Below are 14,912 nucleotides of genomic sequence, written 5' to 3' on the forward strand. Positions count from 1 at the left end.
CTCTGTGAAATACCCATTTCTGTCTCAGTAAAATGCAGGCCTCTAGTCTCCATGCAAGTACACATGTGCACATGCCCCCTCATGAATATATACACCCACATATATACACATGCAAAAAAAACGTCCATTTTGCTATCTGTTATCTGGTCCTTTTACTGGAATTTTTGGGAAAATCCTTGACTATAATAGAACTAACTGGCTAGCTTTCAGCCACCCATACCAGTATACTAAATAAAAATGATGATTAATGAATGCTTAAGGGCAAAGAAAGGAGAATTAATGTCACTCACTGGACAGTACTGGTAAAGGCATCCAGTAACCCAATTCTATCTTCAAGATGGTGACATTAGGTTTAAATAGAGGGAAAACTGGGCAGTAGTCAAAAGGTGTGTGGAGTTCAGTGCTGATCAGGTGTGGTCTGGCTAATCATCATCTCCATTCAGTTAAGCAAGAAAGTTATGAAGAAGTTCTATTTTGTTTATTTTTTGAGGTAGGGTCTTGGTCTAGTCCAGGCTGACCAGGAATTCACTATGTAGTGTCAGGATGGCCTCAAACTCACAAGAATCCTCCTACTTCTACTTCCCAACTGCTGGGATTAAAGGTGTGTGCCACAGGATAGGACATCATGCCAAGAGGCATTGCCTTCCCCCTCACAGTAAATGAGTGCTTCCCTCACAACACATAACCCACAACCCCATGGGGAATGCCTGCAGGTCCACTGAGGAAGGACCCCGGTAGTATTCCCTGGGACAAGGGAAAGGATGGTACCAACGCATGATGTATCCATACTAAGGATGTTTATAGGAAAAAAGGGAAAAGCAAGGCCTTGTTGTTTTTGGGGGAACAATGCCATTCCCCCAAAATGATTTGAGCTTACTTGCACAAGATATGGCCAGCCCTCATTCTGCCATAGATTAGGTGAGGGGGTTTTTAAACTTTTATTTTGTTTTATTTTTTATTTATTTGAGAGAGAGAGAAAGAGGGAGAGAGAGTGAGAAAGCGAGAGAGCAAGAGAGAGAATGGACAAACCAAGGCCTCTAGCCACTGCAAACAAACTCCAGATGCATGCAAGGCCTTGGGCATCTGACTTACATGGGTCCTGTGAAAACAAACTGAGGTCCTTTGGCTTTGCAGGCAAGTGATTTAACTGCTAAGGCATCTCTCCAGCCTGGGGAGGGGCTTTTGAATTCCTGCACATTTCTGAGGTATTATAGTAGCCAGTGGTTGCTGGGGCAAGGGGCCACAATGTTTTCAATGATGTATCCACCAGTAGGTAGATGGAAAAACAAAGGGTTCAGTGAGAGTAGGAGAAGACAAGAGAGAGTGATGGGGGTCTATACAACCTAACTACAACATTATGTGCGTGTATGTATGTATGTATGTACATGTGTATGTATATATATATATGTGTGTAGACATATATGTGTGTGTATGTGATATATTGATATATATACACACATACATACATTTATAGCATATATGTGAAATTGTTAATGACTAGACCTAAAAGATACAAATCATGAAATGCTCATTTCTTCTGCTCTAATTGCAGCTCTAACATTCTAGATGACTGCTTCACATAGGCTATAGTGTTTTATGGTTTTTCTGTTCACAGTTACTTGGAGTAAGTTTTTGTCCTTTATGATGAAGATGTGTATTGATTAGCTCTGTTGTTCCTAGATTTAAGATGACTGTAGATTTAGCACAGTGTGTGTTTTTATTACCATGTGGATCCAGGTGAAGAGTCAATTAAGTTAAGACAAAGCAGTTTGTAAGTGACTGTCATAACCTCACAGAGATAGGGAATGGAAGAAAACATAAAGGACAGAGTAAAGGTGAATCAACTTTTCAAATGCACTGGTATTTGAAGGAGAAAATAAATTAAATGTATAATCCAGTATAACTAACTAGCATCATATTCTTTATGGAGAGTATATTTTGAAATTGGAAGAGAAATAACCAAGATTTATGTATATATTTTAAGATAGTAAAATAATAAGGACAGAACTGATTTCTGGTCACTCTCCATATAGCTAATATTCCCAGATATCTGAGATATATTTAAATTATTAAACAAGCGTTGATAGCTCTGTATCAGATTTGCTTGACCTATAAAGTATAGTAATGATATGAAGATGATTGAAATTATTTGGTTGTTGCTTCTTTTATTTTATATTATATGTGAGGTGAGATGACATAAAAATTAGACACCTCATCATATCTTATCTTGGTTGTTTTTATTTTTTAACTCATAAAGAAATGGTAGTTTTATCCAGTCTCGATAAATTATGGATTTTATAGCATATTATGTATTTTCCTGTATATTTCAATATACATAAAATGTTTTTCTTTAAGAGTGCTTTTGTGAAAAATCTGGTAATAAGTGCATCTTTCTTTATTCAAAATAGACTAACATTTTGCACCATGATAGATTTAAATTGACAAAACAAACACACAAGGAGAAGTTTATTCTTTTCAGAAATGCATGCATAATAAGTAGTTATATTAAATATAAAAATAAACATCCATGATGGAAATTCATGATACCATAAACGTGTACTTAGCTTATAAGTTCTTAATTAAATGTTCTGTTTTTGCACTCATTAAATACAAAAACATGTCCCTTGTTTTACTTGGATTCTCAAAAATTATTAATATAACTTTTGAACTTTCCCAATATTACAGTCCTATTGGATATGTTGGACTGTTGAGCTTAAAGATCCTTTCTGGAAACATAGATTGAAGCCATAAATTAATTTTAAATGACTGTGTGTTTTTACCACAACCTTTTAGTGAGGCTTAATTTCTTTTTAATGGTGTTTGCTTTTGCATTTGCTGTCTTAATACTGATTTCCCTAGTTAACCAATCTGTGGTTAAAGGTCTTCCTTCGTATTAATAGTACAACTGAGTACTCTCTTCCTTTTGTATTTTGTATTAATAAGGTATCATGAATTACCTTATTTTTGAAATGCATCTTGAGTTTCCTGCTCACTGTTATCAAGATGCAGGTAGACAAAAATATGGGTGCTATGTCCACGCTTTCTGAAACAGTGGCTCATTTGTGGTTTTCATGTCTCTGACATTATTTCATGATCATGCAAAAGGGTTCCCAGACAGAAACTCGGGAACCTGGGGCAATGGCCAACCTGCTCATCATATTACCCCTCCATGGACATGGTTTTGCACACAGTGAGGCAAATGGCTGTTTACTCTTATCCAATGAATAAAGGACAACGTTTTACTGTCCAGATATCCACATTCTTTAAAACAATTGTTAGCTATAGAAGTCCAGGGCACACACAGTTCTCTAACACTAGCCAAATGATCCATAGATGACCATTAGCAAAACTGCAATGGCAAAAAAGGCAAATTTAAGGGCACAGGGATGGAGAACAGCCTAATATATTAAAGCACTTAGCATGCAAACATGAGGGTCAGAGTTCAGTGCCAGTGACTGCCTTCCATGTAATCCAAGGGTTTGGGACATAGATACAGAGGATTGTTAGGGCACACCTACTAACTAGACTATGGTAATCACTGTGAGCTCTGTGGTCAAGTAAGAAACCTTGCCTCAGTATAAGAAGTGGATGGTGGGCTGGAGAGATGGCTTAGCGGTTAAGCGCTTGCCTGTGAAGCCTAAGGACCCCAGTTCGAGGCTCGGTTCCCCAGGTCCCACGTTAGCCAGATGCACAAGGCGGTGCACGCGTCTGGAGTTCGTTTGCAGAGGCTGGAAGCCCTGGTGCGCCCATTCTCTCTCTTCCTCTATCTGTCTTTCTCTCTGTGTCTGTCACTCTCAAATAAATAAATAAATAAATTTTTTAAAAAAAAAGAAGTGGATGGTGACCAAGGAATACCCTGATGTCAACCTCTGACCTCTACAAACATGCATGTCCACATGCACTCACACGCATACACATGCATATACTCACATGTATGCAGCGACACACACACACACACACACACACATATGTGCACACATGCTAAAAATTAAGACAAAATGGGCTCGCTGAGCTTCAAGTCAATAATGCACATGCCCAGGGCATGGTTATATGACTCGGTATAGAACCTAATTAATAGAGAAAGTGTAACCAGTCAAAAAATCCCAACTATGAACTCTCCTTCCATCACCATCTCTAAACACGCATAAACAACACACTAACTGCCCCCAGGGGGGCCTCTCTTGTGAGGTCACTTCCTTGGTTCCGTGTGTGTAGTTCTGCTTCCTATATAACTTTACTTGCTCTTCTAAATAAAACTTTCGCTTGCTGGCCTGCTGGGTCTGCCTCTAAATTTTCTCACTAATGAAACCAAGAACAGGGGCAGCAAAGGGACTGACCCATCTGCCCAACCTCCCTGACAATAGCACCCTTTCACTGCTCAGCCTTGTCAGTGCATCTCTCACTTCCTGTAAACCTGTGTTCTAGCAACCTCACCAATCAGCCTCTTTCACCCTCCAGGCAACACTTATTTTCCCTAATTTTGATCACAAGCATGTATTTAATTGCATTTTTCAATTGTCCTGTGCTTTGAAAATGTCTGCTTATTATGGTATTGACCAAGATGAAACTTAGCGTCCCCCTTGGCTTGGTTGAACTAGAAAGACTTTTGACCTTTTCCCCACAGGACTGTAGAAATTGATAGTTGTAAACCACCACTCTACTTCTGAGATGTAAATTAAAAAAAAAAAAAAAAAAAAAAAAAAAAAAAAAAAAACCTTTGGCTGGTCTTTCAACCCAGAAATGGCTTTCCTAAGAAAGTCCAAACCGTTTCTTTGAAGTGTAATCATCAAGAACAAATGTGCTCCTTGTCTCCCAGTTTCTTTTCTGAACTTGCATTAAGTGCAAGTATTAAAAGGGGTCAGCATGATATTTCTGTATTATAAACATTACTTCCACACCATACACACTTTAATAATCAGTATTCATCTTTCAGTTCAACTGTTTTGCTTTTTGTTGTATGAGATTTCCGTTTCCATACATATAGGAGAGAACAAGTCATACTTGTCTCTCTCTTTCTAGCTGATTCATGTGTCACGACTGTCATTCCTTGTACACATTTGGCTGCAAGTAACCGGACTTTACTTTCCTTGTTGTGAATAACACACCATGCCATGTAAATAGCATATTTTCTTTACCCAGTCAACTATTGATGAGTGCCACAGGCTAATTCCATGTCTGAGCTATTGTCGATAGGGCCACAGTCAACTTAGGAGTGCTGGTATCATTTCCATAAGTGGACTCCATTGGATATGGACCTATGAGTGGAATGGCTAGACCATGGGGCAAGTTTCCATTTTTTCTCCTTCTTTTTCCCATAAGTGTGTAATGTGGTATGTGTGTGCTTCCTACTTGAGCCAGAATCTTCTACTGACCCCAGAGTTTGTTACTGTTTTTGCATGAGCTCCTGGGATTATGGGGGTCTCGGATCCCTTAGAGGACTGGGGTTCCATGTGTACGTGGTCATGCCCTGCTGTTTAGGTGAGTCCTGAGAATAGAAGTGAAGTACTGTCTGGGGCCTCCTTGGGCCTTCATACTTACAGAGGAAGTGCTCTTAACTACTGAGCCATCTTTCTCGCACTCATTTAGCATTTGAAAAAAATATATCTGTTTATTTATTCATAAGGAGAAAGATAGACAGTGAGGACAGAGACAGAGGAAGAGAAAGAATAGGTATACCAGGGGTTCTATCAGATAAAAATGAATTCCACATGCACGTACCACTTTGTGCATCTGGCTAAACGTGGGTACTGGGAAATGGAACCCGGGTCATTAGACAGTGCAAAGAAGTTCCGTAAACCTTAACCATATCTCAAGCCACTCCCACTTTTATATATTTTTTCATTTAGCATTTTGAATAATCCTCATATTAATCTCTGAAGAGGCTGTGCTCATATTCATCCCTAAATCCAGTGTGCAAGAGTTCCTTCTGTCTCTGCCCTCACCAGCAGGGACAGTCTACATTTTCTACAGCCATCCTAATTGTGGTGAGAGGGTTAGATATTTGTATGCCTTTGCCTTTGTTCTAAGTTTGCTTTGGGTCTTGGGGCTCTTTTGTGCTTCCGCATGAGTTTTTCAAGAATACTTTCCAAGTTAGTGAAGAATATCAGTGTGATTTTAAGGAGGACTTGCATATAAGTTCTAAGACTACCCCAAGTTTGAAGAAATAAGAAAGTTTAAGGGAGACTAACATTCCCCCCAGGTAAGGCAACTGAACAGAAATGGTCCCAGTGCCCTTACCCATCTCCTTCCTTATAGCACTGAGCACCTCTGCATCTGGACAGCTGGATTCAGACTTGGTCTTCTCTGCCACCCCTCCCCCAGGAGCCTAAGCTTAAGTCTTGCATGCTTGACTTTATCAACATTTGTCCGTCAGACAATATTTTATGGAGTTTTTAAAAAGAATTATTATCTCCTTCAATTCTTACATGGGGAAGATGAAACTCTACCTACTCTCTAGTTTCTGGCTTTTCTATCCTAAAACTGTAGCTGGTAAATGTTCTCTCCACCATGCCCTCCTAACTACCATTCAGCTCTTTCCTTACTTGCTTCCTTCTCTATAAATTTCATCATAAACTGATGATAAGTAAAAACCTAGAACTATTAAGACAACAAAAGACTTGGATATAGAGGCAAAGGTAGGAGGATTACCTTTAAGTTTGAATTCCTGTACTTGAGACTACCTAGTAAGTTCCAGGTCAGTCTGGACTTTACCTCAAAATAACAAAAACAAAAAAGACTTAGATATAAAAGATCTTGCCTTTTATGCATCTACTTTAGTCAATGGTTTTAAAATCAATAATATTTATCACTTGACCAGCAGGCTAGGGATTTTCATGTTTTACCCTGGATTTATTTATTTTTATTTATTTATTTATTTATTTTGTTGTTTTGTTTTTCGAGTTAAGGTCTCACTCTGGTCCAGGCTGACCTGGAATTAACTCTGTAGTCTCAGGGTGGCCTTGAACTCACGGTGAACCTCCTACCTCTGCCTCCCGAGTGCTGGGATTAAAGGGGTGTGCCACCACACCCGGCTACCCTGGATTTAATATGGTACTTTATTTCATTGGAAAGAGGACTTGTATTAAAGTATTTGGAGGCCCCTTCTCAACTCCCACAATCATTTTTTGTGACCCAATGGCTCTCTTACTCTGTTGATGTTATGGGACATATTAAGGTGGACAAAAAGATATTAGAAGTGCACCTGGTCTATCTCTTTCCTCTTCTGTAATTATTTTGCTTCTGCCTTCAAAACAGACTCAGCAGTACATTCAGATGGCTTTTCAGTTGTTCAGAGTTTTCTTCATAAGCTCAGCCTTCCAGACAGATTCCAGAGTCCTGATTAGGGAAATGTCATGCAATGTAATGTGAAAAAGACAGAGGTAGTGCTACTTTGGATTTAAGATTAAACTAAGTTTCTTCATTTTTTAAAAATTGTTTACTTGAGACAAAGAGAAAGAAAGAGAATGGGCACTTCAGGGCCTCTAGCCACTCTTAACAAACTCTATATTCATGCACCACCATATGCATCTGTCTTACATAGGTTCTGGGGAGTTGAACCTGGGTCCTTAGGTTTCGTAATCAAGTTCCTTAGTTGCTAATCTATCTCTCCAGCCCATACTTAAAAAAAAAAATACTTTATTCATTTATTTGAAAGAGAGAGGGAGAGGAAGATCTAGATAGATAGATGATTGATAGATAGATGATAGATAGATAGATAGATAGATAGATAGATAGATAGATAGACAGACAATTGATAGGTAGGTGATATATAGAAGATAAAAGATAGATTGTAAGAAGGGCACTCCGAGGCCTCCAGCCCCCCTGCAAATGAACTCCTTATGCACATGGCTTATGTGAATACGGGGGAATTGAACCTGGGTCCTTAGGCTTCATAGGCAAGTGTCTTAACTGCTAAACCATATCTCCAGCCCTCATCATATTTTTTTAATATTTATTCTCATCTTCATTTTGTGATAGTTTTTAAGTCTGTTCACTATTGAAGGTGGGACCACATTAAGAAATGAGATCTCTAAAATCTTAAACGAAACCTTTTGCCTTCTGAGTCAGGTAACTAGAGTAAAAATAGGAAATTGGAACATGAATACCACTTAGAAGCCTTCACAGCAGCTGCATTAGTCCAGGACCAGATTGCTTTACACCTACTGCTGTAATAGTGTTAAATCTCCTCAATTCTAAATCTACATATTAGAATTTAAATATCTCATTATTAATATCTTTTCTATATTGGGAAAACAGTAAATAAACAAAAAATGTGCAAATTTAATCTTCTTTAATACATTGTTTCAAACTTCCGCTGCTCCTCTATTCTCATCTTCTTGTTTCTGGATTTCTTAGACTGAAGTGGCCGTAATGAAAATTAACATACAAGAGTCTTATTTATCTATGGTTCCACATCTAAATTTAAGTTTGGTCCTGTGTGGAATGTGGAGGATGTTTGCATGAAAAATATTTGGAACTATAATTAATTTGCTTCTCACTATTGCCCAAGTTTGACATTGACCTTTTTTTTTACTAAATTGGCATACCTCTGATTTTTTTTTTTTCCTTTGTCTGAAACATCCAAACATAGCTACAAGAGCAGAGGGGAGATGGAGGAAGAACCCATGTGTATTGATATTTTCCATTTGGGTACCTCCTCTCTTCTTAAATAGATCTTGCTTTCCTGGTGTTTGCATTGGCTCCTAAAGTTCAACCTCCTGGGGCTGACATTCATGATTCTATTTTCCTAAGGCAATGGGCAGAGACTTCAATGAGATATTAACATCTAAATAGGTCTGGAGTCCTGATGTTAATGTGCTAACAATTTGTGATACTTATTCATTTAATTATAAATCAAAAGTGGACTCTGATCTGCACTTTAGGCTCACATATCATATCATCCAAAGTTTCCTTTCCAAAAAGAAATTAGCTACCACATGTCCTATCAAGCAATAAAGATATGTTTTTCTGTGTGTGCAAGTGTGTGTGTGTGTATGTGTGTGTGTGTGTGTGTGTGTGATGAAGAACTCATTATTTTCTCTCTATGGAAAACGTGTGGTTTAGAGGTTTAGAGTGGCTATCCACTATATGCCCTGGAATTTGTTGTCACATATTTATGTCAAAAACCTGTTATCCTTGAATCTATTGCCTGTCTTTCTGTCTGTATGCCTTTCATTAGATTGTCTGTTTTATTCACAAGCTGTCACATTTTTCAGTGGTTGTCATCAAAGTCCATAGATACTGACTCAAAACATGAAGAGGGGCAGCAAAAAAAAAAAAAAAAAAAATTCATTTCTATCTGAGTATTGCCAGTTTAGTGCCATGGCTGCTAATGGCTAGGTGGGCAGTTTAGTCCTATTTTATGGCCTGTGGAATCTTTTATGGAAAAATAGAAATAGGAATGACCTCATCTACAAAGGAAAGAATATGATAAATGAAGCAGTGGGTGAATGATATGACCTCATGATTTACTCATGATAAATATTGGTTGAATTTTTACTACATATGAATTACCTTAACAGGTTTACATCCATGTGAAATGAGCATGTGCAGAGAGAACATGTGTTATACTTTCCCCTGTTACTACTTGTATAACATTATTGTTATACCTAGTTCCTATTAGGAGGAGTGTATCAATTAGTTTTTGCTACAAAACAGACCTGCCAAATTTGGTGTCTGCTTGCTTGGTGATTTTTGTTGCTGCTCTTGCTTCTGTCTCTCATGAAGCTTCAATATCTAGTAATTTTTCTGGGTACATAAGATCTTCACTTCAAAATCTGATAGTTGGTGCTACCTATTAGCTGGTTTCCCTCTCTTGTGGTCCCAGAGAAAGCTTCCTATGGTCTTCTATCTCCAAGAAGGCTATGCAAGGCCTTTGCATAAGGCAGTCTCAGAATAGCAAGTAATTGAGACCAGGAGCTACCATATCTCTTGCAGCCCTATTCTTTTTTTTTTTTTAATTTTTATTTATTTGTTTGAGAGCAACATAGAGAGAAAGAGCATGAGAGAGAGAGAGAAAAAAAAATGGGCATGCCAGGCCCTCCAGCCACTGCAAATGAACTCCAGAAGCATGTGCCCCCTTGTGCATCTGGCTTACGTGCGTCCTGGGAAATCGAGCCTTGAACTGGGATCCTTAGGCTTCACAGGCAAACATTTTACCACTAAGCCATGTCTCCAGCCCGTTGCAGCCCAATTCTTGATATACCATCACTTTTGCTGCATACTTTATCAGAACAAATCCCATGTGAAACATCACTGCAAAGGGATATGAAAATGTATTTAGGAGGTATGAAAAAATTATATTTATAAAGAGATTATTACACAAATGGATAGAATCATTGCTATATGTTACCATTTGCCACAAGGATTAAATAATATTTGCAAACTTGTTAGGATAGAATTTAGGATGTTGTACAAATGATACAAATTAAATAAATTGTCAATAGTTTTCACTGGAGACTATACCACAGTTACACTTTTATGAAATAAGATTATATGAAAACTGTCATGTGTACCAAAACAAACAAACAAAAAAAAATGACTTGAGAAATTTCACAGAAAAAAAAAAGCGGCATCAGGGTGGCCTTGAAGGGATGGTAAAGAATTGAATTTGGAAACCCAGCTTATATACAGAATCCTTCAGGTCCCCAACTAGAATCTTGGAGCTGGTTTACTGTCTTCAGTAATATGTCCACAGGAGTGTTCCTCCATCTGTTTCTCAAGGTAACATACCAATGTTAGAGGGAAAGCAATCATGCAAGTTAATAAGGTGGTTTCAACTGAGAAATTTAGGCATCCCTGCTTGCCCTTTCCTAATGCAGGATAAATTGCTTCAATCCCCATGAGCTACTTCTTTTCAATTGACTCATTTTATTTTTCTTGCTTAAGCAAGTAAGGAAATAATAAAGTTAATATTTATTGTACATAGGCCAGACACTTCTGAAGTGCGTTTTAAATGCATTCATTTAATCTCCACCCCAAGTCTATGAGTTCAGCATTTAATGTGATTATCCCTAGATGAGAAACTTGAGGTTAATTCTCTTGCCTCCAGTCACACACCTAATCAGTGGCAGTGATAGGATTCAGCCATAGGCCATCTGGCTCCTGTGCCAAGGCCTGTTCCACACCATGTTGGCTCATAAGGCAGCTTTCATTTTAGCTCCATGATGTAGTACACTCAATGGCTGCATGTCTTGAGTTTGCATATTTTTTTAACAAAATACAATTTTCAATCAGCAACACAATTTGAAAATATGTAAGAACTGTATACCAGTGAATCACAGACTATGGAATTAGAGAACATTCTAGAAAGAAGAGGTCATAAAACACCTCTGATTTGGGCACCACTTTTTACAGCTGCAGAGACTGAATAAGCCTTCATTTATGATGCATTGTGAACATAAGCACTGAAAATGCCACTGAGAGTTCCTGGCTGTAAACACGTTCCTGTGTGAACTTAGAATCAGGGCATCTGGCACCGGAAAATATTCTATGATTGCATTTTGTACAGACCACCTAGGCCATTTTAAATCCTAATGCTCTGCTATAAAGTTCTATTTCCCCAGATTGATTATTTCCCATTCTAAATGTAATAAATTCATTTAATGTTTGCATATTATTGAACATGAAGAATATATAAATGTGTAATGGCAGAAAGTTAGATAAAAAAGTAAGGTTATATCTTATACCAGTATATGGACATAGTAGCTTCTAACACATTGTTCTTTTTTCCCCTTTCTTTTCTATAAATTTTTCTTTTAACAAAATAGCCTTCCAACTAAGAATTTTTATTTAATGTACTAGGAATATTTTCTGAACTCATGAAATATTCCAAAGATACAATTTGAAATGGTTACATAGTATTTCATTGGCCACAGGTAACATCATCATGGGACGCCCACATTTAATTAATGTGCTTCCCACATATTTATAGTGATACTGACTTAGGTGTGATATCCCACTTCCCCTCTAATTTCCTGTCAATGTAGATGTCACAATCTCTATAGGGTCTTGTTTAGAGGCTGCTCAGGGTGCCTTTATTGAGTCTTCTGAAGTCAGAAAGAAAAAGATTGTGAGGCACCAGGAATACACAGGAGACAGGTGACAGGCAATTTTTGCATTTTAGTTTAGAGGAAAATAGCCCTTTAAAATATAAAATTTTTGTCACCAAGGGTGTTAGTTTCTATATGAAAGCTTCATCAAGATGCTTGCATATTTGTCATGTGAAGTAAAGGTGAGAAAACCATTTCCTCCTATATCTATTCTCTGCTAGTCAGCAGACCTAGATCATATTATAGCTCTGTGTAAGCTAGTTACTATTTCCTTACTAAATAAAGAAACTTAAGATTTTTCCTTTTTGTTTTCCATGCTATTTTGAAATTATAGCATTTAGACAAGATAGCTAGAGGATCAATTATTGGGTAGCCTTTTACTCATACTGATTTCTAACCTGACTAATGTTAACCATATGTTCAACCATTAGGTAATGTGGGCTTTTAAATTTTCTCTCTTAAATTATCCTTTCTGATTAGAAAGGCATCACCGTTTTTGTTGCTGATGTTATTTTTATTTATTTTTTTTTTTCAAGGTACAGTCTCATTCTGGCCCAGGCTTACCTGGAATAGTCTCAGGCTGATTTTGAACACACAACTATCCTCCTACTTCAGCATCCCTAGCACAGGTGCTGGCTCTTGACCAAGGGTCACATTACTTTTGGAGGCAATGCAGGACCTGGCCACATGACCCCTTTCCTGTTCCTCTAACAGCCTGTGAGCTTCTTCTTACAAAAGAGTACCTGAGCTAGAAATTGTTTAGTCCTCTCCTTGACCAAATTTTAGTTGGGTTCCACTGAGCCTGTTCTGGACTAAACCTGATTACATATCTGCCCTTCTCAGATCCAGTTTTGTGTGTGTGTGTGTTTGAGGTAGGGTCTTTTCCTAAGCCAGCTTGACCAGGAGCTCAGTATGCAGTATCAGGCTGGCCTCAAACTCACAGCAATCCTTCTACCTCTGCCTCCTGAGTGCTGGGATTAAACACATGTGCCACCACTGTGAATACTGGAGAATAGAGCTCAGGTCATTAGGCTTTATGGGCGAGTGCCTTAACCACTAACCAATCTCTCTAGCCCTCAGATCCAGTTTTAACAAGGAATCTGAAGACAGTTTAGAGTGCCCCCCTTATCTTCATCCTTGATATCAGGCTAAGTTCTTCATCTTTGATCTTCAATGTTGGAAACTTTTGCTTCCATTCAGGAAAAGTTATTGGTGGGTCATGTCAAGAATCCATCTTCTCTGGAGACCCTCCACTGGTACTTTCTCTGCTCATTGGCCTCAATCCTCACTTATCCTTGTATTCAAAGTCCATTCTAGATTTTTCTGTGAAGTCTTCCATCATAAGGCCTTTTTCTTTTCCTTTCTTAGAACAAAGTTCTTTCTGACCTTGATTTACAATATACTCTGTTCTCTTTCATTTTCTTTCTCCACCAAAGTACAGAGAGGTGCTTTCCCTGAAATTTTCTTTCAGAAAATTGATTTGAGGGAGAGACAAAGAAAAAGAAGCAGACAAAAATCAAGTATGGATGCAATAGAGACTCCTACCACAGGAATGAATTCCAGAAGCATGTGTCACTTTGTATATCTGACTTTACCTGGGTACTGGGTAATCAAATCCTGAACGTCTGGCTTTGCTAGCAAGTGCCTTTAACTGCTGAACCATCTCTGCAGACCTGAAGTGTGTTTTCTTTTCTTTTCTTTCTTTTTTTTTTTTTTTTTGAACCCTTCCCAAGACAAAAGCATTTGTCAGGAAATATGATTCACTAGGAAGTATGAACTTGACAGAACCCACTGTAAATGAAATTTCACACATATAGCTCCAGGAGCTCAGTCCCAGGCCATTGTCAGTTTTGTGGACTTATTCATTTCCACTACAAATAACTTGTTTCCCCTGTAAAACTGTCTATAGAATATTGCCATGAAAAAGCTATTTAAGCTTCAACCATCCTAGTGTTCTTGTAGTTTTATATTTATGTGAGTTTCTACCCATGTGCAAATTAGTAAATTTGTGTTTTGTATCTGTTGGACTACTGTCACTTTATTTCACCCAATTACACTTGGACTTTTGACGGTAAGGGAAAAAACCACTTTCACCTTGGCATGGTGTAAAAGGAAAAGTGATCTCCACTGAAGGGTACACCTTCAAAAGCCAGGAAAATCTCATTTGGATTAGTTTAAAGTTAATTGTTTGGAGACTTTAATTACACCTTTTTATATAAAATAAGATACTATGCATAGTCTCAGAGCTCACCTACACTAGAAGAGAGGAGATTATATGAGGGTATAGGTCCTTGCAAACAGATTAGTTTTCAAAATGCTATAGAATCCTACTCAACATTTTCAGTGTACCTGCCTCAATTTTATTCATCTTTTTTCATGGCAAAAGTGACATAAGCTGGGTGCAGTGTGCCTTTAATACCAGCACTGGGCAGGCAGAGGTAGGAGGATCTCCATGAGTTCAAGGCCACCCTGAGAATACAGAGTAAATGCTAGGTCAGCATGAGCTAGAGTGAGATGCTGCCTTGGGAAAAAAAAAAATAAGTGACATAAATTTGCTCTTTGATTTGTAAATGACATGTGCACAGTTCAATGGCATGAGAAGGACATACAACATGACAGACTAAGGCCAAAGCTTAACTGATGTGATTATGTGTTGACCACTGAATTAGGGTTTAGGTTTGTTAAACTTTCTAACTTATGAATGTATGTAACAACATATACGTGGTATTGCATATCAAAACCTCAGGAATTATATTTGTTAATGCTTTTATTTTATTGCATTTTTAGTTGCAGATGCATTGATAGTTGATTATTGGTTTGACATATTATTAATTGATTTACAATATGCCCAGTTTTTTTTTC

The sequence above is a fragment of the Jaculus jaculus genome, chromosome 11 (genome assembly GCF_020740685.1).
Source record: "Jaculus jaculus isolate mJacJac1 chromosome 11, mJacJac1.mat.Y.cur, whole genome shotgun sequence".
NCBI lineage: Eukaryota > Metazoa > Chordata > Mammalia > Rodentia > Dipodidae > Jaculus > Jaculus jaculus.